This window comes from Dermacentor albipictus, chromosome 3, assembly GCF_038994185.2.
Source record: "Dermacentor albipictus isolate Rhodes 1998 colony chromosome 3, USDA_Dalb.pri_finalv2, whole genome shotgun sequence".
NCBI lineage: Eukaryota > Metazoa > Arthropoda > Arachnida > Ixodida > Ixodidae > Dermacentor > Dermacentor albipictus.
Genome location: NC_091823.1, coordinates 155,611,758 through 155,637,585, shown reverse-complemented (window position 1 = coordinate 155,637,585; position 25,828 = coordinate 155,611,758). Strand labels below are relative to the sequence as shown.

The window sequence follows — 25,828 nt, the reverse complement described above, 5'->3', positions numbered from 1 at the left end:
AACCCCATTATTTAATTTTTTTTCATAGTGTGAAGCATAAGCGTGACCAGCTTTCTTCCATCCTACAGGATAGTAAGTCCGGTACAAACATTTTAACAGAAAGCTGGTTACAGCCTGTCATAGCCGATGAGTTCCATGATGGGAGTCACACTTACAACGTATACGATTGTGAACGAGATGATAGAACACATGATGTCCTCCTTCTCGACGTGAAATAAATGCTTTCGTTTTACTGTGGTAACTAAGCTCGTAACCTCGAAATCGTCTTGGCACTCGGTTCAACGCCTATCACAGAATTCTTAAAGGAGCCTGTTATCGTCCACTAAATTCCAATCATTTTCAAAAATAACGTACAGCGTGAAGGACAAGGACAGTGATAGACGACATACACAACGGTGACTTCCAACAATATTTTATTGCGTTGCCACATCGTGTGTATATATACAAAAAGAGGCATGCGCAGAAAATGCACGACAGTCACAGGGGGTGTTCTAACAGCAAGTCATATTGCAACGGGTGTTACATGACTTGCTGTTAGAACACCCCATGTGACTGTCGTACATTTTCTGCGCATCCCTCTTTTTGTATATATACACACGATGTGGCAACGCAATAAAATATTGTTGGAAGTCAGCACTGTGTATTTCATTTATCAGTGTCCCTGTCCTTCGCGCTGTACGTTATTTTTGAGCATGAATTACCGACTAGCCGAAGCAACCACCCTAGTCCAATCATTTCTTTGTTAACGACTTGCGTGCTAACTTGAAACAAGTGAAAGAGTCATTATCGACTCATTTATTCTGCTTTTTAAGCGACTTAAATTTTCCGCAAACCATCTGGGTGCACCTTTCATGTACACGCGGCAGCAAAATAAGCCGGGGCACGCCGAGCGGCGGCCGAAATCAGATAAAACTGCATCACGTTCAGCTTCTGAGGTTGTGCAGGCTCGCAGCCATGACCTTTTACTCGCTCGCCGCATACTAGCTGACTACACGTAGCGTTTGGTGGTAGGGGTCGCTTTCTTTCTTTGTTTAATCCGTCGCGCACTTAGTTGGACGGGGACATGTTGGTGGCGTGGCGGTGGGTGTGAAGCGTACACTGCTCGGTTTGCCCCGACCAGACAGATGACGCATAGCAGCCAGACCTTCTCTTTTTTTTTGGCTGTGCTATCGTTCACCGCTGCTGGCACGTGTTTTTGTTAATTTATGTAACCACGCGCAATGCGTTGCGATTTTCATACATGTTATAGGCGATCACTGCACCTGAAGCAGCGCCATCACGCAACATAGCAAGAAAGATTGCATCGACCTCCTGTCCGATAGCTTGAAGATCAGTTTTTGAGTTTCACCGCACGAAGCAATGGTTTGTCTGCTTTCAACGATAACTCAATGCAGCGTCAATGGTGTCCGCCGTGGTGACCTTGCGGTTATGGTGCTTGGCTGCTGATCCGAAAGTCGCAGGCTCGATCCTGACCAGGGCGGTCGCATTTTCGATGTAGACAGAAATACTAGAGGCCGGTGCACTGTGCGTTATCAGCGCGCGTTAGAGAGCCCCAGGGGTTAAAATATTCCGCAGCCCTGCACTACGGAGTCCCCCATAATAACATCGTCGTTTTGGCACGTAAAACTGCAGCAGTCGTTAGTTTTGTATTATTGGGCACATGTGTCACACTAAAAATCTGATGGCGACGCCAGTTTGCCCGGCTGTGTTATGTCGCTGTGTACTATTGAGGCGCTGATAAAAAAATATAAAAAAATAAAAACATATAAAAGGCTAGCCAGAGGGGCACCGCAGGAGCATAAAGATTTAACCACACAGTGAATAAGGTGGTGTTCAGATGTTCGACTAGAAATGGGCTGTCACTCCATTTCTTGATCTTTACCCGCTCCCCGTGTGATCTGGCTTCTCATTGGCCAGCAATACTGTTTAATGGTTTAGAATTGCAAAGCGCCGAACAACCGTGCGGCGTCTTCTGAAATGACACGCCGTGTCCCAGTTGAAGAACGTAAGCTCAACGTCAGATTTTTCGTTGAGCCTGCACCAGGAGAGAAATTTGCCGAAGAACTCGCACGTCGAAGACATCGGCGAGCTGAATTATCCGTGCACAGCCGACGACAAACCGATCTGCTTCCGCTGCCACAGCGTTGGTCATGTACCCCGCCACTGCCTCACCACCTGGATGCCGCCGTACTGGAGCTCATTCAACTGACGTTCTTGAAATTCGCTAAGCGCGCTTTGTATTGATTGCCGGTAGATTGCATAGTGCCCACAACCCTGTGACGCTTCAGGTGACGCTGCTCCTTGGCAGCCATTATGATGGGCAAGGACGAGCAGGCTCTGCTAGTAGGCAACTGGCCCCACCAGGTTTTGCATGTTTTGGGCCACTTGTTCAGTGTTCCTTCGTTTTAAGTGGAGCCGCCGTGGTGAAGTGGAGGTTTGGCGCTACTTTGGTAAGTGCAAAGGCGCAGGATCAAATTCTTGCCATAGGGGCAAATTTTCGATGCGAGAGCATTTCAAGAACGTTCATGTAACACGTATTTCGTGAGCAGTAAGAAGCCAAAGATGGTCAAAAGTATACTGGAGTCTTCCACTATGATATGCCTTATACTGATATTGTGGTTTTGCCACGTTAAACTCAAGAATATATTTTTCACTTCAATTTGACGTGCTGACTTACAGCTGTTTGCGTCTATGCTAGCAATGCGTATGCGTGACTTTTTGGCCAGTAAATTACATAATTTTTGCAAACCGCAATGTTCAGCGTACCACATTCACCACTGAGCTCGGTCACTGCTTGGCAGTGCCATATTTTGCCCGCCCTTCGCGTTAATTGTGACAGTTCAATACAGCAGCGTTGACGCCACAGTCACACAGTATACTCCAAAAATACGTACAGCGCACCGATGGCTGCATGTTAGCTTATCTCGCTCATGAAAACCAGCTACAGCACCGTCGTAATGTACTGCATCACTCGCCGTAAGCAATGGTACGTCGGCGATGGAAGTCACTTTTAAAGCGAAGGCTTTACTAACCGTGTCAAGCCGGGTTTTGCCGTCGTTAGCAGTTTGAGCTTCATATAACTGCAGCTGCACCGTATACTTGGAAACGTATTTCAATTCTTTAACGTCTCCCTTTTTGTGGATTGGTATAATGATTAATTATAATAATTACAATATAAATATGGTGTAGTTAATTATAGGTATAATTATTACAGCTAAATCAAAGGTTAACCAAGTGAAACCAACACTTACCCATGCAGGCTAAGCCAAGCTTTGGCATTGCATATCAAGCGTTACCTGAACTAAGCCGCAGCCAACTCTCTCGAACCAATTGAATATAGAAGGCCACGCAGTGAAGGTCACTGCAAAGTGAAGCGAGCACACAGTCCTATTGCCGCGTCCAATATGCGGCACGAAGAGAAAGACGAATATCTTGCGCACTGCAGAAGAGGAGAAGTCCATGCCTAATGTTTTTTCAGTATACCTAATTAAATTGTCCTGCCTGTAAGGTCAGTTCTTGCTGCTTGTGCATTGTTTCACTGGTGGAGGTGCTGGGTAAATGTTTGGAACGTCTGTCAACAGCCACACATTTTACCAAGGACGAATTCCACGCATCAAAACCACCGTTTACCGCACCAGCCATCGCCTATTGGGCCTAAGCCCAGAATTCAGTCCCCTACCAGGAAGTCTGCCAGTGACCAGGCGTGACCAAGACATGGCAGACTCAGGCTCTGCGCAGATGACTCTTCTGACTCCTTGATCTCCCGTGAAATTTCACGGAAATGCCTGCCAAGACAGAAGACTGGTTCGAGTATTAAGAGAGCGTAGCTGAGTATAAAGAGTGCCGCGCTGGACAGAAGCTATCTTACGTGTCTTTCTTTCTTGAAGATGGGGCCCGCACATGTTTCGTAAAGGGCGAGAGAAACTGGCCAAGCTGGAATGACTTAGGCTACCAGTTCCTTCATACGTCCGGAGCGGCGAAAGGTGAGACCACGCAAAGCATCCTCTCGAAACACGGACTCAAAGGTGAGCAAAACTGTCGCCATCAGGGTCGTCGTGCAGACCTTGATATGTATGAGGCAAAAAAACTCAGCCACCTCATGTGCGGCATGAAGGAGTAACTACTTGCTTGTCTTGTGCGGAACCCGCCGACAATTTGCAATGCATTTATTAAGGAATCCAAAGCAATACAGCGCGCGTAACATCTACGCTGCCGCCAGTATGATCGCCTGACCAGCGCTAGACAGACAAGCGCCGCAGCAGCGACGGTCACAGAAGAGGGTTGAGTGCGCCGATTTATACGCGAAATTTTTCAGGGAGAGATTAAGGTCACTTCCACGGCCAGTTAATGCAAAGATGCGTCGCTGACGAAGTTGTGCGCCAATAAGGCTGTTGATTTCCGCTTCCGAGCCAAATCCCTAGACGCAGCAGCTCAGCTACGCAGATATTCTCCGTCGAACGCCACCTCCCATGCCAACGCCGCAGTATCACCAGCAGTCTCCACAGGTATCACCATGGTACCACAGGGGACAAGCGACGCGACTACCGCTTCACTGAACCGACATTTGCGCAAACTTCACTATAAGCCCTGGCGCTTCCAGTGTGGGGAAGCAAGGCATATCTGCCGTCATTGCCCGTATCGCTTTGCAGGGTACCAATTATTTCCATCTACTGCTTCTCGTCGCGCTTTTGACGGCAGCCGAGCGGAACAACGACGCGATTTAGACGAGCTGGCGAGCCTATTCTCCCGGTTGCCGATCGCACTCCCCCTCTTCGGGGCATCATTTTCCACCTATACGACGCAGTTTCGCCGACGTGGTTCAAAGGATATCTCACTGTCCACACCGGGAAAACTGAAGGCCCCGACCTCATGGCGAGAGGGCTTTCAAACTTCAAAGTGCCAAAAATTCCCCGTTATCGTCGGATCATTTGACGACAAAGGAAATTATTAGCGCCGATGTTGCTATATAGATTTACGGCCATCACGTGGCGATGCTGTTGCACACTGGCGCGGTCTTTTTATTAATGATTGAAAAACAGTCGAATGGAGTTCGCAAGTTGAAAATGGAGTGGATGGGGATGCATATTAGAGTTGCTAGAGGGAAGCTACGGACGCTTACGAGTAATGTGTACTTCGAGGATCAACATTGGGGATTCATCATTTGTCGCAAGTTTGTTATTCTTCCCTACTGTTGCAAAGATGTCACCTTCGGTAGGACTTCATACGCGAGTACGGCGCCGTCGTCAACATACTAGAAGGTACAGTAGCTTTTTCTGTGGACGAAAGTGCTGGGCTACAACGCAAGTCCTTGCGCATCTTAGACGACGTGACCATTCCACCGTTATGTTGGGGTCTTCGCTCCGTCAGGCGCGACACAAAGTACAATGGAGAAGGTCTTACAGAGCAGACAATTACGCTTTTGCCATCTCAAGTTGTTTCCACACCCAGAATTATCATCAAAGTAATGCATGGGCAAGCAGAAGTACTGCTAAAAAAAGTTCAGAAAGGAACGGCTACACATTGCAAAAGGCGGCACAGCAGCTGCTTACCCCGACGAGAATGCAGAGTTCCGCGAATGAGTTGCGCAACAACAGGGAGAGCACTACACTTTGACGCCGTTACCTGCTCTTGACGTGAGCGCAAGCTTACTACAAGTGGAAAGGCCGCGCCTTGTGGACCTGTTGCACCAGTTCAGGATTACTTGCCATCGACATCCAGAGTCGGTCAGATGCCACTAACGAAGCACCGTATTATGAAGGAGGCCAAAGTCAGACCAATGCGGCAAGACCTGTACCCTACAGCACCGAAAGAACGCGAAGGGATCAAAGAGAAAGTGAAAAAAAAACAATGCTCTACTACGACGTTATCTAACCCTCAAAAGCCTGTGCGTAATGGTAAAAGTGAAGGTAAAAGAATGTCGCAGTTTAGCTCGAAACATAGATTGCGATAGGACATTAGTGAACAGCTGTACGAAGTAAGGATTGTAGTTTTGTCGCACTTGTGCTTAAGAGCACCGCTGGGACGTTGAGAAAAGCACATACGAAGCGTCTCTGTGGTTCAACTTCGCAGCACTGCTTTTTAAATGGAGGTGTATATTGCAACTAGCCTCAACGCAAACGTTATTTACTAGTTTTATCGGCTGTATAGTCTTGTAAGCATAGGCATATAACCTAAATTAGCAAGCATGGTGTGAGGCACGCACAAGCAAACATGAACAGGTCTCATTCTATGACCGCGGAAAGTGGCTGTCAAAACGCTAAGTGAGGAAGCGCAAACACAGCAGCGAACGAACAGACCATGCTATATCTCGCGTGAACGCGAATTATGCCGCGAAAACCGCGCGTGGCAGAGTGTGCCCGTCGGAGACGGCTTTCAAGATACAGCGGCCCGGCCGAGCGGGGCGGGCGGCGCCGCCTGAAGTAGAACACGCCCCCGCTGTCGACCCTCCCCCAGAGCCTTCCGCGCGATGGAAGGCGGCGCGGCGCGCTTCATCCCCGGATTCGCCCCTTTCACGCGCGAGATGGAGCCGTGATCGTCCGCTCACCCTCGCAAGCTTTTACTGGCACATAAAGCATACGACGCGCGGCGACGATTTGATCGCCATTGGACTTTATTAGAAGCTTGAGTTAAAAGCGTCCGTTTTACCATAGATGCGCGTAAAAGAAAATATGATTACGAAATCTTCGTCAGGTGAATGGAGAAATTTGCAGAGCTATTGATGGCCTTGGTCCGTGAACGTACTTGTGAAACAGCAATAGAAATTTTACATTACGACGAGTGTTCAAAGAAGGAATTGATAAATTGTTTTTAATTTGCGTCGTACTTTCATTGCAGGTGTAATTTTGTGAGATGAATCGAGCGGCTTTATCCTCAACTGATTCCAGAATAGGGGTTAAATAAATGTACTGAGGGGACCATATTGAAGAAACAAATTTAAGTTTAGGGTTAACAAATGTAAGATAGGCTAATTTGCGCACATTGGTCGGCGTCTTACGGAGGTTCGGCGTGAATATGCCTAGGATGAGGAGGCATTTCCGCAGATGTTAATATGTGTGGTCCAAGAAAGGTTTGATGTCAGGGTTAGGACTAGATATTTGAATGAAGTAACTAGAGACAGAGGATTGTTAATAATATGGTATGAAAAGTTGGAAAGGAAATGCTTGCGAGCTAAAGTCATTACATTTGTCTGGATTAAGTGAAATTAGCCAGGTGCTACACCAACTGCTGATAAGGTGGATATCCTTTTCAAATTTTACGTGGTCATCAGTACTAACAATTTCTCGATATATTATACAGTCATCAGAAAAAGCCGCACATGAGAATGTTATTCATGAGATATGTTAGTCGGTAAGTCGTTAATATATTTCAGGAACAGTAGTAAACTGAGAACACTGCCTTGTGGCACACCTGAGGAAACGTAAGAGAGCAGGCGGAAAAATTCTTAATCAGAGTAAACTTCTGGCGATTGGTAAGAAAGTTTCGAGTCCATGATAGCGTTAGTTTGCCTAAGGAGAAAAAAGACAGTTTAGAAAATAGTCGGCAGTGAGCTACGCGATCAAAGGCCTTTGAAAAATCCAAAAACATGCAGTCAGTTTGCAGGTATTTGTCAAGATTAGAATGTAACTCAGTCGTGAACACAAATAGTAGGACTCTACCTTGCTGTGGACCTACTGGCGGAGGAGCTAACGGCGACCCAGGCAGCCATCTCCTGTGACTACAAGGCGGCGCTGCTCTGCCTGCAGAGCCCTGATAGGGCTAGCCTTGAGGTTGCGCTGCTCTCTTCAAGACTGATGGCCCTTCAGGACGCAGAATGTTCACTATCCCTGCATTGGCTACCGGCACACGTGAAGATCCCGGGCAATGAAGAGGCCGACACTCGTGTGAAAAGTGCCCAGCACTCAAGCGTCCACCTCAGCCCTGCTGTAACGGCAGCAGACTTCTCGAGACACAGGCTGCGTCGGCACATCATCGCCTGCCACCCGGACAAACGGGTATCTCTGGGCCGGACTTCACGGCATCTGCCACAGCACAAACTCCCACGAAGGGATGCCTCGTTGCTGCTCCGACTGCGAGTTGGCTGCTACTGGACGGCAGCCCGCCGGCACCAGTTTCGGAAAGCCACCTCGCCAACCTGTGCCTCCTGCGGTGAACCAGAGACTCTCGAGCACCTCCTGCTGGCCTGCCCTGCTCACATGTAGCACCGCGGCTGACTTCTGCAGATGTTCCACCTCCTGGGGCTCCCATGTTCACGACAGAATGATATGATCTTCCCCTGTTGTAATCAGCTACCAGCCTTCCTATGTGTCGTCGAGTACCTCGACTCGTTGGGATTCTCGGCGAGACTACAGGAAATTTCTACAAAGACGGATAGCCTAACGGCAATGCCAACACCTCGGGCTTCCTGGTCCGCCACAACTTCACTTCTGCTGGGTCACCTCCTATACGGTCTATCACCAGCCTACTCCTCCAGTCGAACCCATGGGGCCCTCCCGGCCGGGATGCTTTGATGTTGCTAGGACGACCCTCTACCTTTCTCCTTCCTACCCTACACAAAAACCTAATGTTCCCAGTACACAAAACGAAATGTTCCCAGTTCAGCGTTAATAACACTGTAATTTCATCTGTTATAGTCATGAATTATCTTTGTTGTGGCGCCAGAAAAACGGGACGGGAGATAAAGGTTTACTTGCATTAATTTATGGTCACTGAAACCATCTAAATATGTTTTTTCTCAAAAGCATTAGGGACCGTTGTCAATACTAGATCCAGTATAATCGAATCGCAAGTGGGATGACTGACAATTCGACACAGGTTGAAGTCCAATGTTGAAGAAATGAAGTCTGAAGAAAGGCGGCTGGTTGATGACAACTGCTTCCAGTTTATAAGGGGAAGATTAAAGTCACCGAAGAGAAAAATACTTTCAGCTGGACAAGCCTTAACGGCGGGAGTTATAATGTTTCGCAGGTCGCTAGCAAACAACACACTTGAGTCAGGATGACGATAACAGCAACCTAAAAATAATTTTTCAGAATGAGTCATGCACGCCACCCCGACAATTTGTAGGTTAGTGTCGGAATCGCATAAGATGTTACCGTCTTCCTAAAGCATATAACTACGCCTTCGCCTCGTTTACTATAGTCGGATACAACTTTAGAAAAAAGGGGAGGCCCCGCCCAGATGACCGAAGCGGCGAAGTCACCGGCCGTCCGGCGCATGACGTCGGTCCAGAATGCGCGCCCATTGGTGCACCCGCCTCGGAGGAGTAAACGCCCCCTTTTTTCTAAAGTTGTATCCGACTATAGTGCGATCACATCGGTAAATATAATACTGTCAGGTGGTGACGTTGAAGAACACAGTAGCGATACTGTGAAAGACAAAACTAACTTTTATTCGGCGAACCTGGGCCCACAAAAACTGGCTACACTTACAGCACAACGATAGCGGCGAACACGGTCGGCGATCGTCGAAAATCGGATCAGTGGGTCAAGCGGGTCGGCTTTTAAACAGCCATCGTCGAACGTTCCAGACTAATCATTGGGACCCCCGTGCCTTCCACAAAGTTCTACATCATTCGCGTCAGGCGATGAAATCAGATAACACAAGGTTCGGCGACAACTGGCAGCAGATAGAAGCATCGATAACTTTCCAGAAACTTCGGATACACGGAGGCGCGTCCCGCGCTGTGTGATAACATTTGTTAGGTGGCGAGAAGTGGTCGCCCAATAAAGATAAGTACACGTTTCAATACCCCTCCCTTAAAAAGCATCGACCCGATGCTGCATACAAAAGAAATAAAGAGAAACACCCGTTGCAAAGAAAACAACAAGGAAGTTCGTCAGCGTCCGTAAAAGGGTTTCAGACGCACCACGTGGACTACTTCAGATTGTGCGTGGTGCCGCTGTGAATGCGAAATTCCGTCTGGCACGACCTCATAGTCCAGTGCACCAATATGTCGAATCACCTTGTAGGGTCCGAAATAGTGGCGCAATAGTTCCTCACTCAGTCCTCGTCGGCGTATCGGGGTCCAAACGCCAACACGGTCACCGGGCTGGTGCTCGACGAAGCGTCGTCGGAGGTTGTAGTGTCGGCTGTCGGTCCTCTGTTAGTTCTTGACCCGTAGGCGGGCAAGCTCTCGAGCGTTTTCGGCGCGTTGGAGATAGCTAGCGACGTCAACATTCTCTTCGTCAGTGACGAGGGGCAGCGTGGCGTCGAGCGTCGTCGTCGGGTTCCTGCCATAAACCAGCTTAAACGGTGTGATCTGTGTGGTTCCTTGCGCCGCCTTGTTGTAAGCGAAGGTTACATACGACAGGACCACGTCCCACGTCCTGTGCTCGACGTCGACGTACATTGCTAGCATGTCAGCGAGGGTCTTGTTCAGGGGCTCCGTGAGACCATTCGTCTGCGAATGGTAGGCAGTTGTCCTCCTGTGGCTTGTCTGTCTGTACTGCTGAATGGCTTAGATGAGCTCTCCTGTAAAAGCCGTTCCTCTGTCGATGATGAGGATTTCTGGGGCACGATGACGCAGCAGAATGTTCTCGACGAAAAATTTCTGAACTTCGGCTGCGCTGCCTTTTGGTAGAGCTTTAGTTTCAGCAAAGCGGGTGAGATAGTCCGTTGCCACGACGATCTACTTATTCCCGGGTGTTGACGTCGGAAACGGCCCCAACAAATCCATCCCAATCTGCTGGAATGGTCGGCGAGGAGGTTCGATCGGCTGTAGTAATCCTGCTGGCCTTGTCGGTGGTGTCTTGCGTCGCTGACTGTCTCAGCATGTCTTCCCGTAGCGGGCGACGTCGGCGGTCAGACGCGGCCAGTAATACCTTTCCTGTATTCTCGACAGCGTCCGGGAGAATCCGAGGCGCCCAGCGGTTGGATCGTCGTGTAGGGCGTGCAGTATTTCTGGACGCAGCGCCGACGTTACAACAAGAAGGTAGCTGGCGCGGACTGGTGAGAAATTCTTCTTCACAAGCAGGTTGTTTTGTAGCGTGAACGAAGACAACCCGCGCTTAAATTCCCTAGGGACAACGTTGGTCTTCCCTTGTAAATACTCAACTAGGCCTTTTAGCTCCGGGTCTGTTCGTTGCTCTTCCCTTGTAAATACTCAACTAGGCCTTTTAGCTCCGGGTCTGTTCGTTGCTCTTTAGTGAAGTCTTCCGCGCTTATTATCCAAGGAAGGCGTCGTCGTCCTCATCGTCTTGCGGCGAGGGATCGATGGGGGTGCGTGATAAGCAGTCTGCGTCGGAGTGTTTTCCTCCGGACTTTTATATTACCGTGATGTCGTATTCTTGCAGTCTGAGTCTCCACCGCGCCAGCCGTCCTGAAGGGTCCTTTAAGTTAGCTAGCCAACACAACGTGTGATGGTCACTGACGACTTTGAATGGCCTGCCATAGACGTAAGAGCGGAATTTAGCTGTGTCCCAAATGATGGTGAGGCATTCCTTTTCAGTCGTAGAATAATTGCTTTCCGCTTTTGACAGCGACCGGCTAGAACACGTTATCACCCGTTCGAGTCCTTCTTTCCTCTTGACTAGGACAGCACCGAGGCCTAGGCTACTGGCGTCAGTGCTGATTTCGGTATTGGCGTCATCGTCGAAGTGTACAAGTACCGGCGGCGACTGCATGCGTCATTTGAGTTCGTGAAATGCTTCGGCCTGCGGCGTTTTCCACTTGAACTTGACATCACATTTCGTTAGATGTGTTAGCGGCGTCGCGATGCGTGAAAAGTCCTTGGCAAAGCGTCTATAGTAGGCACACATGCCAAGGAATCGGAACACTGCCTTCTTGTCGGTTGGCTGCGGGAACTTTGCGATGGCAGCTGTGTTCCCTGGGTCGGGGCGTACTCCTGATTTGCTGATGACGTGGCCTAGGAACAAAAGCTCATCGTAAGCGAAGCGGCACTTTTCAGGCTTCAGAGTGAGCCCTGATGACTTAATGGCCTCTAACACTGTCTTAAGACGCCTAAGGTTATCGTCGAAATTTCCGGGGAAGACAACAACGTCACCCAAGTAAACAAGGCACGTCTGCCACTTCATTCCGGCTAACACCGTGTCCATGACGCGCTGAAACGCTGCAGGCGCCGAGCACAGTCCGAATGGCATGACCTTGAACTCATAGAGGCCGTCGGGCGTGATGAAGGCGGTCCTTTCGCGATCTCTCTCGTCGACTTCTATTTGCCAGTAGCCAGACTTGATGTCCATCGACTAGAAGTACTTAGCGTTGCAGAGCCGATCCAATGCGTCGTCTATCCGTGGAAGGGGGTATACATCCTTCTTCGTCATCTTTTTCAGTCGACGATAATCGACGCAGAAGCGTAAGGTTCCGTCCTTTTTCTTCACCAGGACTACAGGAGAGGCCCACGGGCTTTTCTACGACTGGATGATGGTCGTCGCGCAGCATTTCGTTGACTTGTTGCCCAATAGCTTCGCGTTCTCGCGTCGAAACTCGATAAGGGCTCTGGCGGAGAACTCGAGCGCACTCTTCGGTTATTATGCGATGCTTTGCAACTGGTGTTTGTCGAATCCACGATGACGTCGACAAGCAGTCTTTGTATCGTCGGAGAAGGCATCTGATCTGTTGCTGCTTACTCATGGGAAGACTTGGATTAATGTCGTAGTCTGGTTCGGGAACCATGGTCGTCGGGATAGATGCGGCGGAATCCGAGAGGACAAACGCATTACTGGTTTCCAGAATTTCCTCAATGTACGCGATCGTCGTGCCCTTGTTGATGTACTTGAACTCCTGGCTGAAGTTTGTCAGCAACACTTCAGTTTTCCCTCCATGCAGTCGAGCGATCCCTCTTGCGACGCAAATTTCTCGGTTGAGCAGATGTTGGTCGCCCTCGGTGACGCCTTCTACGTCAACGGGTGTTTCGGTGCCGACGGAAATAATAAAACTGGAGCGCGGTGGGATGCTCACTTGATCTTCGAGCACACTCAAGGCGTGCTGACTACGACAGCTCTACGGCGGTATCGCTTGATCTTGCGACAGCATTATCGATTTCGACTTCAGGTCGATGACTGCACCATGTTGATTCAGGAAGTCCATGCCGAGAATGACATCTCGTGAAAACTGTTCCAGAATAACTAAGGTGGCAGCGTGATGAGGTGTCCTCCAGTGGTCCGAATTTGAGGGTCTCCCCATGCGGTCTTAACTTTCCTCAACTGGGGGGCGATGGGTCCACTAATGACTGAGTAATCGGGTCCTGTGTCTACTAAGGCGGTGACTGCGTGGCTGTCGAGAAGCACGTCGAGGGCGGTGGTCCTTTGTCTTGCGTTACAGTTAGGTCTTGGCGTCGCATCACGGCTGCGTCGCGTTGACTTGTGACTGGTACGTGGCATCGTCAGGCTGTCTTTCATCGTCGTACTCTTTGCTTCCACACTTCGTTGGGACGGCGGCGTGTCATTATGTCGTCGAGGTAGTCTACTCGGCTTCTTCGTCGGCGGCGGAGGATCTTCGTCAGTTCGACGAACAGCAACCGCACCTCCTTCGGTTGCTGCTTTTAGTTTTCCGGATATGGGCTGACGGACCGGCCCTGGGCTGGGCCACTGTATAGTCGGCGCTGCGGCGACAGGTAGCGGCCTGGTGACGGCCAACGGGAAGGTTGTCGAGGGCTCCAATGAGTCGAGGCAATGTAGTCGGCGATATCGCGAGGTGGTTCGCCAATCTGCGGCCGCGGCGCGTTAACGGCGAAACATCGCAGTCCCATCTCCCGGTATGGGCTTCGGGTGTACACATGGCCGGCTTCTCAGCAGTGGTAGCAGAGCGGGCGGTGGTCGGGGGCGCGCCAAATGTCAGTCTTCCTTGGAATGCCGCGTGGGTTGACGGGTTGGCGTGTTGGCGGCGGGGGTGGCGGTGGACGACGGAACTATGTCGTCACTGAGCCCGGCCGTGGGCGCGGAGGGGGAACGTGATGGCGGGCTACAATGGCGTATGTCATCGCTTGTGGCTGAGGCTGCGGCGATTCAGGGGCTACTCCGAGTTGTTGTTGGAGCTCCTCACGCACGGCGTCGGCAATCGAAGTCACTTGAGGCTGTGATGAAGGGAACAGCTTCTGTACCTCCTCCTGCTCGGAGGAGGTACAGACCGCTCGGATAGTCTCGCGCCGGTCGTCGGTGGCCAGTGACTGAACTCCTGCGTAGCTTGTCGAGTTCGGGCAGCGGTCGAATTTCCGGTTTCGCATCTCGAGTGTCTTCTAGTTACTGGTGGCCTCGCGAAGAAACTCGTCGACGGTCTTTGGTGGGATTCGTACCATTTCGGCAAAAAGTTTCTTCTCCTCGGGCATTTCATGGTTGGCGTGGCGAAAAACACGGCTTATTTCTTCCGTAAAGATGGCAACGTTCTCGTTTGCTAGCTTCACTCGGGCGTCCAACATAGCTTCTGCCCTTTCCTTGCGCACAACGCTTGTAAAGGTGCGCAGGAAGCCGCTGCTGAACAGGTCCCACGTTCTCAAGGTCGACTCCCTGTTCACAATCCAAGTTCTGGCGGCGTCTTCTAAGGCGAAGTAGACATGCCGCAGCTTGTCGTCGGCGTCCCAGTTGCTGAATGTCGCAATTCGTTCGTAGGTCTCCAGCCAGGGTACCGGGTCTTCCGTCGCTGCTCCATGGAAGGTTGGTGGGTCCCGAGGTTGTTGTAGGATAACGGGGGACGCTGGGGCAGCCATTGGGGTTGTCTTGACCCCGATATTCTTTGTCATCTTTGGTAGAAGTCCGTGCTCTGGGGGCAGTCCTTGCAGCCTGCGGCTAGCACGCTGGTCTTGGGCGATCCAAAATCGTGCTGCCGCTTTATAACCTCCAACTACAGTCGTCAATCTAGCATTACCCAAATTAAACGCGATGTTCTCCTGCCGGACATGGATTCCCGCCGCTCTGTTGCTCTCCTATGCCTCTTTCATAAATAATACTATAATTCATGGCCTAGCCGCTTGTCGCTTGAAACTCCTTCTCGCACATCTACTCGATTTCATAATCATCTCAGTTTCAGGCGCATTTTTGGCCGCACACAGTCATTCAACAACTCTGCATTACCGCGCGCCATCGCACTATGGAATAGCCTTCCAAATAATATTGTCTCAATAAAAGATCCTGCGAAATTTCGTGAACATTTGGAACTTCTCATGTTCGCTTGACTTTGTTGTACGACTTTGTATTGTATTCGTCTTTGTATTGTTTTTGGACTTTGTTTTCCATTGTATTTCCTTGAATTTGTATGTATATTTTCCAATGTTTAACAGTGTTCTTTTTTTTTCCAATGTACAAACTTATTTTTTTCTCTTACTATGCAGTTCCTTTCATTGCGTTAATTATTTGTCATTTTTCTGTAAACCCCCCTACTCAATGCTCCTCCGAGCCTGTAGGGTAAACTGAATAAATAAATAAATAAAACGATGTTGGTTTTGTCCTTGGGCTTCGGTCTTGGATCGCGGCTTTTTGGGGGCGTTCAGTACATGAACGCACAAGCACCTCCACCTGATTTCACGTGGTGCTGTCGTTTAAGAACACAGTAGCAAGGCTGTGAAAGACCAAACTAACTTTTATTGGACGAACCTGTGCCCACAAAAACAGGCTACACTTAGAGCACAACGATAGCGGCGAACATATGGTCGGCGATCGTCGAAAATCGGATCAGCGGGTCAAGCGCGTCCGGTTTTATACAGCAGTCATCGAATGTTTCAGACAAATCGTTCGGACCCCCGTGCCTTCCACAAAGTTCTACATCATTCGCGTCAGGCGATGAAAGCAGATAACAAGGTTCGGCGACAACAGACAGCGGATAGAAGCATCGATAAATTTCCAGAAACTTCGGATACATGCAGGCGCGTCCCGCGCTGTGTGATAACATTTGTTAGGTGGCGAAATGTGGCCGCCCAATAAAGGTAAGTACAGTGTCGATCACACTTCTCTAGAGTGGCCCGAAGGCTGCTCCGCACTGCGCCTGCGACGCCTAGCGACAAGCACCGGGTTCGAGATGTGTTGGCCGATAGCGCCACGCTCGTGGACGCTGCGGCATTCGCGGGCGGCCAAGATACAGGCCGCAGCATTCTAGCGGTGTCACGTTCACAGCTCAGCTGGCAGTGCTCGTCCAGTGATAAAAAGCCGGTGCTCGTGACCCGCAAATCACGCAGGCCTGTATCTTGGCCGCCCGCGAATGCCGCAGCGTCCACGCGCGTGACGCTATCGGCCAACACATCTCGAACCCGGTGCTTGTCGCTAGGCGTCGCAGGCGCAGTGCGGAGCAGCCTTCGGGCCACTCTAGACAAGTGTGATCGACACTGTACACGTGTCAATACGTGGTATGTATGGCACTTATTTCATTGTCTGAAATGTCCGGATGGAGCCATGTTTCCGTTAAGATGATAATGTCGGAACCTGCATCGTTTAGGAAAGAAGAGACTTCATCGAGCTTGCGCACAAGGCTTCGAATATTAGTAAATGATATTGATAGTGGCGGTAGGATCCGAGGTTCTGGTGCCTGCTGAAAGTCATGGGTTTGAGGGATATGCTTCAGCTATCTGCTCAGCTGCGCTACTGTGCTAGTGACGCCGTTCTACACGTAGGTTCTGTTATCTATGAACATTCTGTCGATGCTGAGCTTGAAAAGCTTTTTTCTAGCCTTCGCGAATTCGATCAGTTCTCTTCTTGCTTGTCATGTAGCTGGGGAGAAGTATTCTCAAATGGAAAACCCAGATCGCTTAAGCTTTCGCGCCGCTGACAAGAAAGCATTTTTTATGCTTGTAAAACGTCAACTTCGCTATGATGGGTCTCTTTTTGTTATCGGTCCGCTTGCCTAACCTATGCACCCTTTCAAAGTGCATGCCAGATAGGCTTAAGTCAAGTTTTTCAGCACAGGAATCAACAATTCTCTCCTCGGACGCAGCCCAGTCATATTTTTCGTCATCCGCTATGGTAAAAAATCGCAGGTTTTAGCGTCGCATTCTATCCTCAGTGTCATAGCATCCTGTAGAAATTGTGGTCAGTCGACTAGATACACCGCGAAGGATATCAGCAGCTGCTGTTGTAACAGCCGAGCTTCCGGATGCGGGAGTATCCAACAGCGCGGCGATCTTGTCGTTCAGCAGCTTGATTTCACCATCAACGGCCTCTTGTTTTAGTTTCGAAATTTTCAGTTCAGCGAGTAGTGTTACCAGCTCATTTTCTAGCTTTTCGAAAATTGTTTATAACTGCCGTATTACTGGCTTTGGCACTAGTTAGTTGACAAAGCAGGTGTGAGTGCGCTACTTCTAATTTCTTAATAGCCTCTAGTACAGCAGCAAGGGCTTCTTCCTGAGCCCTAGTCATTGCTCCAGGATGTGTTTCAACGTCTCCCGACAGCATCAGTGTTATTGCAGACACGGCATCGCATATTTGACACGCAAGAGTCATAAAATGTTTCAGCACATCATTCAGGTCTCGTGGGCACGACACCACCAACAAGCAATTATTACTGGATTTAGCGCAAGCAACGCCTTTCAGGTAACTAACCTGGAAAGGCAACGGACGTAAGCCTGCCGTTCTCGAAGTGGTGCCGTGCCCAATTGAAGTGGCTGCTAGCTGACGATTATGAAGGGAGCCGGTTGCGTCCACCATAGTCGTGCTGAATCCATGCTGCCAGATAAGCTGCCTGGCTGTATCCAAGCTTAGCGTCCTGCTCATCCATGGTGGCCATGCTTGAAGCGAATCAGCTGCATGAAGCCACGTTTCTGTCATAATAGTAATGGGCGGATCGTGCTGCATTAGGGTAATTACAATAACTCAGTTTTAGTTTTAATGCTGCGGGCATTCACGTTCAACAGGCCTCAGCCATCGCAATAGAAGATAGACGGAAGTCTGCTTTTCTATCTCGACTGGCGCAACCTGAACCGGCTAGCAAAGAAAGACGTATGCCCATTAGCGCTTATCGATGATTCTCTCCATAGGTTGAGGCATGCTTGCTACATGTCGTCGATGCACCTAAAAATGCCTATTGCTTAATCGACGTTTGCGAGAGATACAGAGAAAAGACTGCTTTCATAATTCCTGACGGGCTTCTGAAATTCAACGCCCTTGCTTTCGGTTTGTACTCAGCTCCAGCAACCTTTCAGCAATTCATGGATACGCTACTGTCAGACCTGAAGTGAAGTGGAAGTCATGTTTCGTGTACGTCGACGACGTCGTAGTTTCTTCGGAAACGTGCTTTGAAGACCTCAGGCGGTTGGTGGCGGTTTTACAGACGATACAGTCCACCGGCGTAACACTCAACGCAGAAAAATGTCACTTTTATGTGGCGTGAGCCATCAAGGAACCCACTCTGACTCCGAGAAGATCACGGCACTCACTGAATTCTCATCGCCGACAGGCAAGATGGTTGTGGGATGTTTCCTAGGTTTCAGCGTAGATTTCAAAATATTTATTGCAATTTTTTTACACATAGCTTCGCGTTAACACGGCTTACTATAACAGATGTTGCCTTCATATAGGGAGAAGAGCAAATAGCGTTTAATTATCTCTGAAAGCACCTGCAGATACCTCCTTTACTAGCTCTCACTTTGATACAGATGCTAGCAACGTCGGCCTAGGCACTGTGCTCGTTCAATGGTGAGACTCAGCTGAGAGAGTCATAGCATACGTAAGCAGGACGCGCTCATGTGCGGAGTCTAATTACTCAACCGCCGAAAAGGAATATCTTGTGGTGGTATGTGCAGTTATGAAGATTCGCCCATATCTCTATAGCCACTCGATCAGCGTTGTCAGCGACCATCACTGACTTTGCTGGCTGACGAACCTGAAGGATCCACCCGGTCGACGAGCAGGATGGAGCCTAAGGTATCAAGAATTCGATATGACAGTGGTGTGCAAGTCTGGACGACAACACTCCGCCATCCACTGCTTTTGAATGTCACCAATCGAGCAGGAAGTCACAGAAGATGACGAAGAAACGGCTTTTATACGAGTTCTAGGCGCGGCCACCATTGCTCCACAGCAGCGAGAAGACAGTGAGCTGAATCCGCTTATTGATATTTTAGAGGGCTCAATCACAAGCGCGCCCAACACATTTTAAGGAAGCTTGCCATCATTCTGGCTTCCTTAATAATGTTCTCTACTAGAAGAACTTCCATTGATGCGAAACCAGCCGCCTACTTGTCGTCCCGACTAACCGTCGTGAGGTGTTACAAGCCTGCCAGAATGAACGACATCGGGCCACCTCTGCTGCACATGAGCATGCACCCGCGTCAAAGAGAAATATTACTCGCCAGAGATTGCCGTCTTTGTGAAAGATTACGTGCGCACGTGCCTCAATTGTCAACGAAGCAAACCACCACATTTGAGAGCAGCTGGGCTGCTATATCCTGTCCAAGTACCCACGACGCCTTTTGCCCAAATCGGCATGCACCTTCTCAGACCATTCCCGACGTCCAATGCTGGAATAACGGGTATTTGTTTCCACCAATTAACCTGACACGCTACGCCGAAACCAAGGCCCTTCCAAGTGGCACCAAGTCGAAGCAGCGCGATTCCACAGTTAAAACGTGGCTTTGCAACACGGTCGGTCAACGGTGATTATAACGGATAGAGGGATTGCATTTGTCGCTACACTCCTGAAGACAGTGCTTACGCTCAGCGGCACGGCTCATCGAAAGACTGTAGCCTATCAACCTTAAAGAAACTGCTTAGCAAAACGCTTGAGCAAGACTACCGGGATCATGCTATGTGCGTAGATGGGAACAAAAGATTGGGAGGACGCACATCCGTACATGAAAAGAACCGCAGAAAAGAACCCGAAAGACAGGATTTAGTCACCTTCCTGGCCTTGAAGTGTCGATGATGCTCGATGCGATGTCACCACTTGGCTATGGTGATACAGCCACGGACGCTGACACTTTCACTTGACGGGCTGGAAAGCGCGATAGCTTGCGCACGTCAGATTCACCCGGAAACAGGACTCGGCGTTGACCGTCGAAAACACCAATACGTCACCTATCAGCCAGGCGAGAAGGTATGTCTTTGAAGTCCCATCCACTGGTGAGGACTTTCAGAAAAGCTATTCGCGAGGTACTTTAGTCCGTATCATGTTGTACGACGCCTCAGCGACGTGAACTGGGAGGTTATCCCTGGCGTCCACCAGAAGTAGTGCACATTGTGCGCATGAAGCCCTATTGCTCGGAATGAAGTGAAGTGCCCGCACCTCGTCCCAAACGACATGTTCCTGCCGTTGGCTGATCATCGGGGCGATGCTCTCTCTGAAGGGAGACAAATACCACATCCAATATACTGCACGCAGAGTAAGACGAAGCTCTTGGGCATTGCATAAGAGAAGACGAGGTGCATGGCTATAGAATTTTCAGTTTGCCTTATTAAAGTGTCCTGTTCTGTATTCCCAGTATCTGCTGTCTGTGCATAGAGACAATGTACTGCAGCGTTACCGGGGTGACACTTCAGGCGTGCTAGAGGAGCACGCGTGCTTACTACACGAGTACACAATATATCGAAGCACGTCACCTTCATTGGGCTGTTTCCCTCATTTTCGTGTGATACTTCGCTATGGTGGAATCCACAATGACGTAGAACGTGACAAAAGTGGCAGTTTCTGCAGCCGAGGTCTCTGACAGTGACTACATTTTCTTTGTATTACGGTGGAAGCCACATTCGTGGTGGAATAAGAGGAGTACTCCAACATATTTCTCCTATATCTTGCTTGGCTACAAGAAGCTTGGGCTCGCAGGGCTATGTTAGTGCGGTGAACAAGCTGTGTGAAATCCAGAGGAGGCCTAGTGACACATCTATCAGAGCTGCTCGTGTTTGCAGTTACCCGCAAGTCTATCACCTCCGACGGAAGCGGGAATTGTAGGTTCTGTTGCGTACTCCAAGGTAGCGTATCGTACTACTGCCCAGTTGTAGCGATGGCTGTTTATCGAAGCTCGACCGACGTTACTATTGGGTAGCGTGGCGTTCTCGGCGGGCTGCAGGCATGCGGTAGACAATGGCGACCTGGCATGCACGATACAATTTCTAATGCGAAACTTGCTCAGTTCATTCAAAGGTCGGTGAAAGACGATCAAAATACAATGAAGTGTCAAAAAGTACATTTCGGAGCCTCTTAAATGGGCTCTCTAAATTCGTGGGAGGAATCTTGCTGCCATTGACGTCACGCCACAGGCACAGATTCTGGCAGATGGGCATCCTGCCTCCGGTTATACGAAGCCTCAGATCCGTAGACGTTTTTTCTTTCTTCTAGGCGACGTTGGCTAGCGGAACGGGCGTCCCGCCACAGTAGATACCAAACCTGCAGGAAGGAATGAGTGTCCCGCATCCGGTTATACCAAGCCTGCAGCAAGAAAAGGGCGTGAAGCCTCCGTTTATACCAAGCATCAGGTCCGGAAATTGTAGACGTTTATCCTTCTCGTTTGAACGTTGCTCGTTCGCGAATGTTCTCCTGGAGAGCTTGACAGTTGAAGTGAAGGTCCCCCTCAAGTCGCACACACACGAAAGAGGCCAGTAAAAACTGCGGGGCTTCCGCCAGACCTGCATACACTCGAAGCAACCAAGGCGAATTAGCTAGTCACAAATTGTTTCGATGAGATTATGGTGGGCGAGAGCACCTTTCGCACGGGGTGCTAGACGCCAACCGTAACAGCATCTCCAGCGGGGGAGGAAGGTCCCGCCGCGTAGGGGACAGCAGACGCTGTGCGAGAGATCGGCACTTCAGTATCAGAATTCCCTTCGGAGGTGACGAACCCTTGGTTCGTAGCTGGTAGATTTCTAGGAGTCGTTCATCAGTCCTCGTGGCGCTCTGGCGGCTTCTCTCCTTGGTCTGGTCCGGTGAATCTCGACTTGAAAACATTTCTCGCAACTTTTCGTCTCCTGCGTGGGCAAGCAATCACACCAGAACAGTGTCGCACCCACCACCACAATGCAGCGGGCACAAGGCCGCCCTCCTCAAACCTACACCAGGCTTTAAAAAAAAGAAAAACCGCTACTCATTTTCCATTCCTTTCGCGCGTCCTCACCCCCCCCCCCCTGAACAATAAAAACAACCATTTCTTGAAAGCGTTAAGATGTGGTCCTTAAAATCAGCTAATAATCGATTACAACTTCGCGAAAAAAAAAACGTATGACCGAACGTAAAAATGCCATGAAACCCGGGTGAGCATGAGGCTTTCGTTACTATATGGGCAACGACTCAGACGGTCGGCATTGCCGTTAAGCTTACCCTTCTTTTAGCGAATATCGAAATGTACTGCTGCAACTCCAAGCTCCAGTGCAAAGGACAACCGTTTTTCGTGACATGGACTGCAGCCATGTGAGGGGACAGTGATCAGTCTCTATGCTGAACCTTGAATCAGCGATATAGCAAGCTAGCTTCTGCACCACCCATACTACGCAGGCGCCTTCTTTTTCTGACGCACTGTATGCTTCCTCACGAACTGAAAGCTTTCTACTGGCGTACAGTACAGGGTGTTCGTTCTCGTCATCTCTCTTTTGTCAGAGCACCGCCCCCATACCCCTCTCACTGGCATCACACTGAAGAATGAAAGGCTTAGTGTAATCGGGCGCGTTAAACACTGGCTGACTCATTAATGCTTTCTTCAGCATACTAAAATCATTTTCTTTTGCGTCATCCCACTTTCCCGTTTGTGGTTCTGTTTTTCTGAGAGCATCCGTCAAAGAACTGGCAATCTCGGAATACCGCGGGATTTATCTTTGGTAATAACCCACCAAGCCAAGGAATGATCTGATGTCTCGCTTGGTTCGTGGTTGCGGGAAGTTGTCTGTTGCGGTCAGTTTAACCTCGGAATGCCGACGATGGCCTTGCCCTATTACATGACGTAGGTAAGCTACCTCCGCGCGCCCTAATTGACATTTGAGAGCCTTGACAGTTAAGTTGGCCTCTCATAGACGACACGACATGGTTCGCATGTGGTCCTCAGGTTGGTTAAAGGACAAGTTTACGATGGCCTCCCTTTGCCGGTAGGTGTTAAGTAGATTGGTATGGTACACTTGGTGGCACCCTTCGTTTTTCCGGTACCGTGATTACGTACATGGTTTCAGATAATCTTTGAAATATGTCAACCGGTCCTTCCCATTGAACCTCTATTTTGTTTTTCAATGAGGCTTTCAAGATCATTACCTTTTCCCCAACTTAAAAGCATCGCGTCCTAGCCGTCCTGTCATAGTAATGCTTAGCATTAATTCGGGCCTTACGCATTTTCTGCTCAGCAATCATTGTCGCAGGCCTTACATTTACTTACTTTCTCCGGCATTCTGCTTCACGAGACATTTCACGCCCCTGCGCTTGCGTGACCTATCCATTAGCTAGGGTACTTTCCGTATTATCCCCTACAGGGCTGTCCTCTTTGGTACTGGTTAACGAAACCTCTATCAAACCTGTTTCGTCCATCACTGGACATTCGTACGCTGCCTTGGGCACGAGATCTGTTGCTTTGGAACGAGTTAGGGCTTGCACTATTCCTTCACTAAACCGGATTCCCTTGCGTCGCAGCAAATCCTCAGATTTGTTAGAAAACAAATATGGATATTTTGGCGGGAGATGTGCCGGGACGGCAGCTTCAGTGTCCAGTACTCCAAAAGCGCCTTCAGTACGAGTCGTGGCCATAGGGAGACAAGCACTGGACAAACAGGGCTTGCCTTACTCAAGAATATTCTCCCGTGAACTGGCCTTCCTCTACATATGACAGATGCACCATGTCCATTGTGGCTGCCGAGTCCTAAAGCACTCTATACGGTTTCCCGTTTACCACGAGATTTCGAATGTACGGTTCTAGCAATTTGAGGTATTCCTCGGTACGAGTTAGTGATATTAACACTAGTTTGGGACTTCTGCATCCCACGGAGATATGGCCCGTTTGCTGGTAGTTGTAGAAACTACTGGTTTCCTTGTCCCGAAAGTTTTCTTCCTTCTGCCTTTCTGCACTCCGTTCGGGTGACTCCTTCTCTCCCTCGCTGTCTTCAATATTTTTCACCTAATCTGACCTTTCCATTGTTTTATACCGACTTGAATTTTACCATCGCTTTGGCTTGTCGGGTCTATATTTACTCATGTCCTTCTTAGAAACTTGGTTGCTTTCATCCGCATGGTGAGTTACGTACTCCTCAGCGAGATCAGCCGCTCTCGTGATAGTGTCCACGCCTAGCCTATCCTGAACCCAATACTTGATGTTTACTGGCAGCCAGCCGTGGAACTGTTCTAAAGAAACGCACTGCATTGTCTTTTCTGCGCCGCCGAGTGCACCCTCTTCTCTGAGCCATTCCTTCAGGTTTACCTCCAAGGTGTATGCAAAATCTGAGTATGACTCACTTTTGGTCTTCTCGACCTCCCTGAATTTTCTCCTGAATGCTTCTGCTGATAATTTATATTATTTAAGCAGATTTATTTTGACTTCATCGAAGGCCTCTGCTTATTCTTTCTCCGTGCGGGCAGTGATATCAGCTACCTCACGTGGCAGTAACGCAAGCAAGCGTTGCGGCCACGTGTTTCTCGCAAATTTTGCCTTCTCACACGTGCGCTCAAAGTACACCAGAAAAAGACCTATTTCCCCACCTACCACGTAGGGTGCCATTAAGTCTGCCATTCCGCGCTCGCTTTCATGTGCCTCCGTGCAAGGTCTTTCATTATTTTGAGCTTTCAAAAGCTCAATCTCTAGGCGCTGCATTTCGTGTGCATTGCGTGCAACATGGGCGCGCTCCTCTTTTTCCACTAGGCGCTTACGCTCTTCCTTTTCGTCTAAGCGCGTACGCTCTTAGGGTCCCTCTTAGTCGCACACACACAAAAGGGCGCTGTAAACACTGCGGTGCTTCCGCCAGACCGGCATAAACTCGAGGCAACCATGGCAAATTAGGAAGCCACACTTCGTTTCGATGAGGCATGGTGGGCGAGAGTCGTTTTTGCATGGGGTGCTAGACGCCAACCGTAACAGTTCCCGCTGAGCTGTCAGCGTTATGCAAAAGAAGTATAGTGTCACAGATGTCGTTACGTCGCTTTTTCAGTAGTGTTTTGTTATCGTTTTTACAACGTAGGCAGCTGTGCAGTAAAACTGTTATTGAATACATTTGCTTGCAGACAAATATTATTGCGATAGCAATTATATGGACACTCCAGGTGCATTTCTGGATTCGCTGTAATTTTCCGTATAAGTTTAGTCCAAAGGGCGATAAAATCGACGCCGCGCGCCGTATGCTGTATGTGCGCGTGAAAGTTTGCCAGGGTGTGGCCGCGAGCACGGCTCAATCTCGCGTGTGCGAGCGAGGAATGAGGGCCGGAAGCGCACCTTCTCCCGTCACGTGGCAGGCGCGGGGGGAGGCGTTCTTCTCCTGCGGCGGCTGCTTATTACGTGGATGTGCCATAAGCAAAGCGATCTGCGAAGCAGCCAGAGTGCCCTTCCGCACGGGCTTCCTCTTCAAAGCGATCTGGGATGTTTGCAGAGTGCGTGTAGTGCGAGTAGCATCGTATGCGCTGTGCTTTTGACCTTTCGTTTGCATTGAAGCGACAGCTGCACGAAGGCCAATCGATCGCTGCTGCTGCCGCCATTCCTCACTCTGGCAGTTTGGCAGCAAGTTCCGCGCTCATCGAGCGAGTTGTGTTCATGTTTACCTGTGCGCGTGTGACACTGTGCTTCTTAATTTAGTTAAAACACGTGGACAGGTTACTTCGTTTGCATCCATGATAGAATGTGTAGGCGCGAGTGAACAAAGACGTAGAAAGAAACGGACACACATTGGCTGCTTCTTTCTTGGTCCTGGCCAAGCCGCGTTTATACATTATGTCATTGTTAAATTAGTAAGCGAATCGTTACAAGTTTGTGTGGCCGAAACTACTATTTCTACATCGTATAGTTGTC

At 49.5% G+C, this 25,828-nt stretch overlaps 2 protein-coding genes across 3 annotated transcripts in view; one reads left to right on the top strand and one right to left on the bottom strand.

Annotated features, from left to right (window-relative positions):
• The window catches only part of LOC135920595 (mucin-3B-like), a 213,580-nt gene that overhangs the window by 60,176 nt on the left and 127,576 nt on the right, over nt 1-25,828 (top strand). The window lies entirely within an intron of this gene.
• The window catches only part of LOC135920594 (acetylcholinesterase-like), a 230,232-nt gene that overhangs the window by 155,709 nt on the left and 48,695 nt on the right, over nt 1-25,828 (bottom strand). The gene's annotated exons all lie outside the window — the stretch shown is intronic.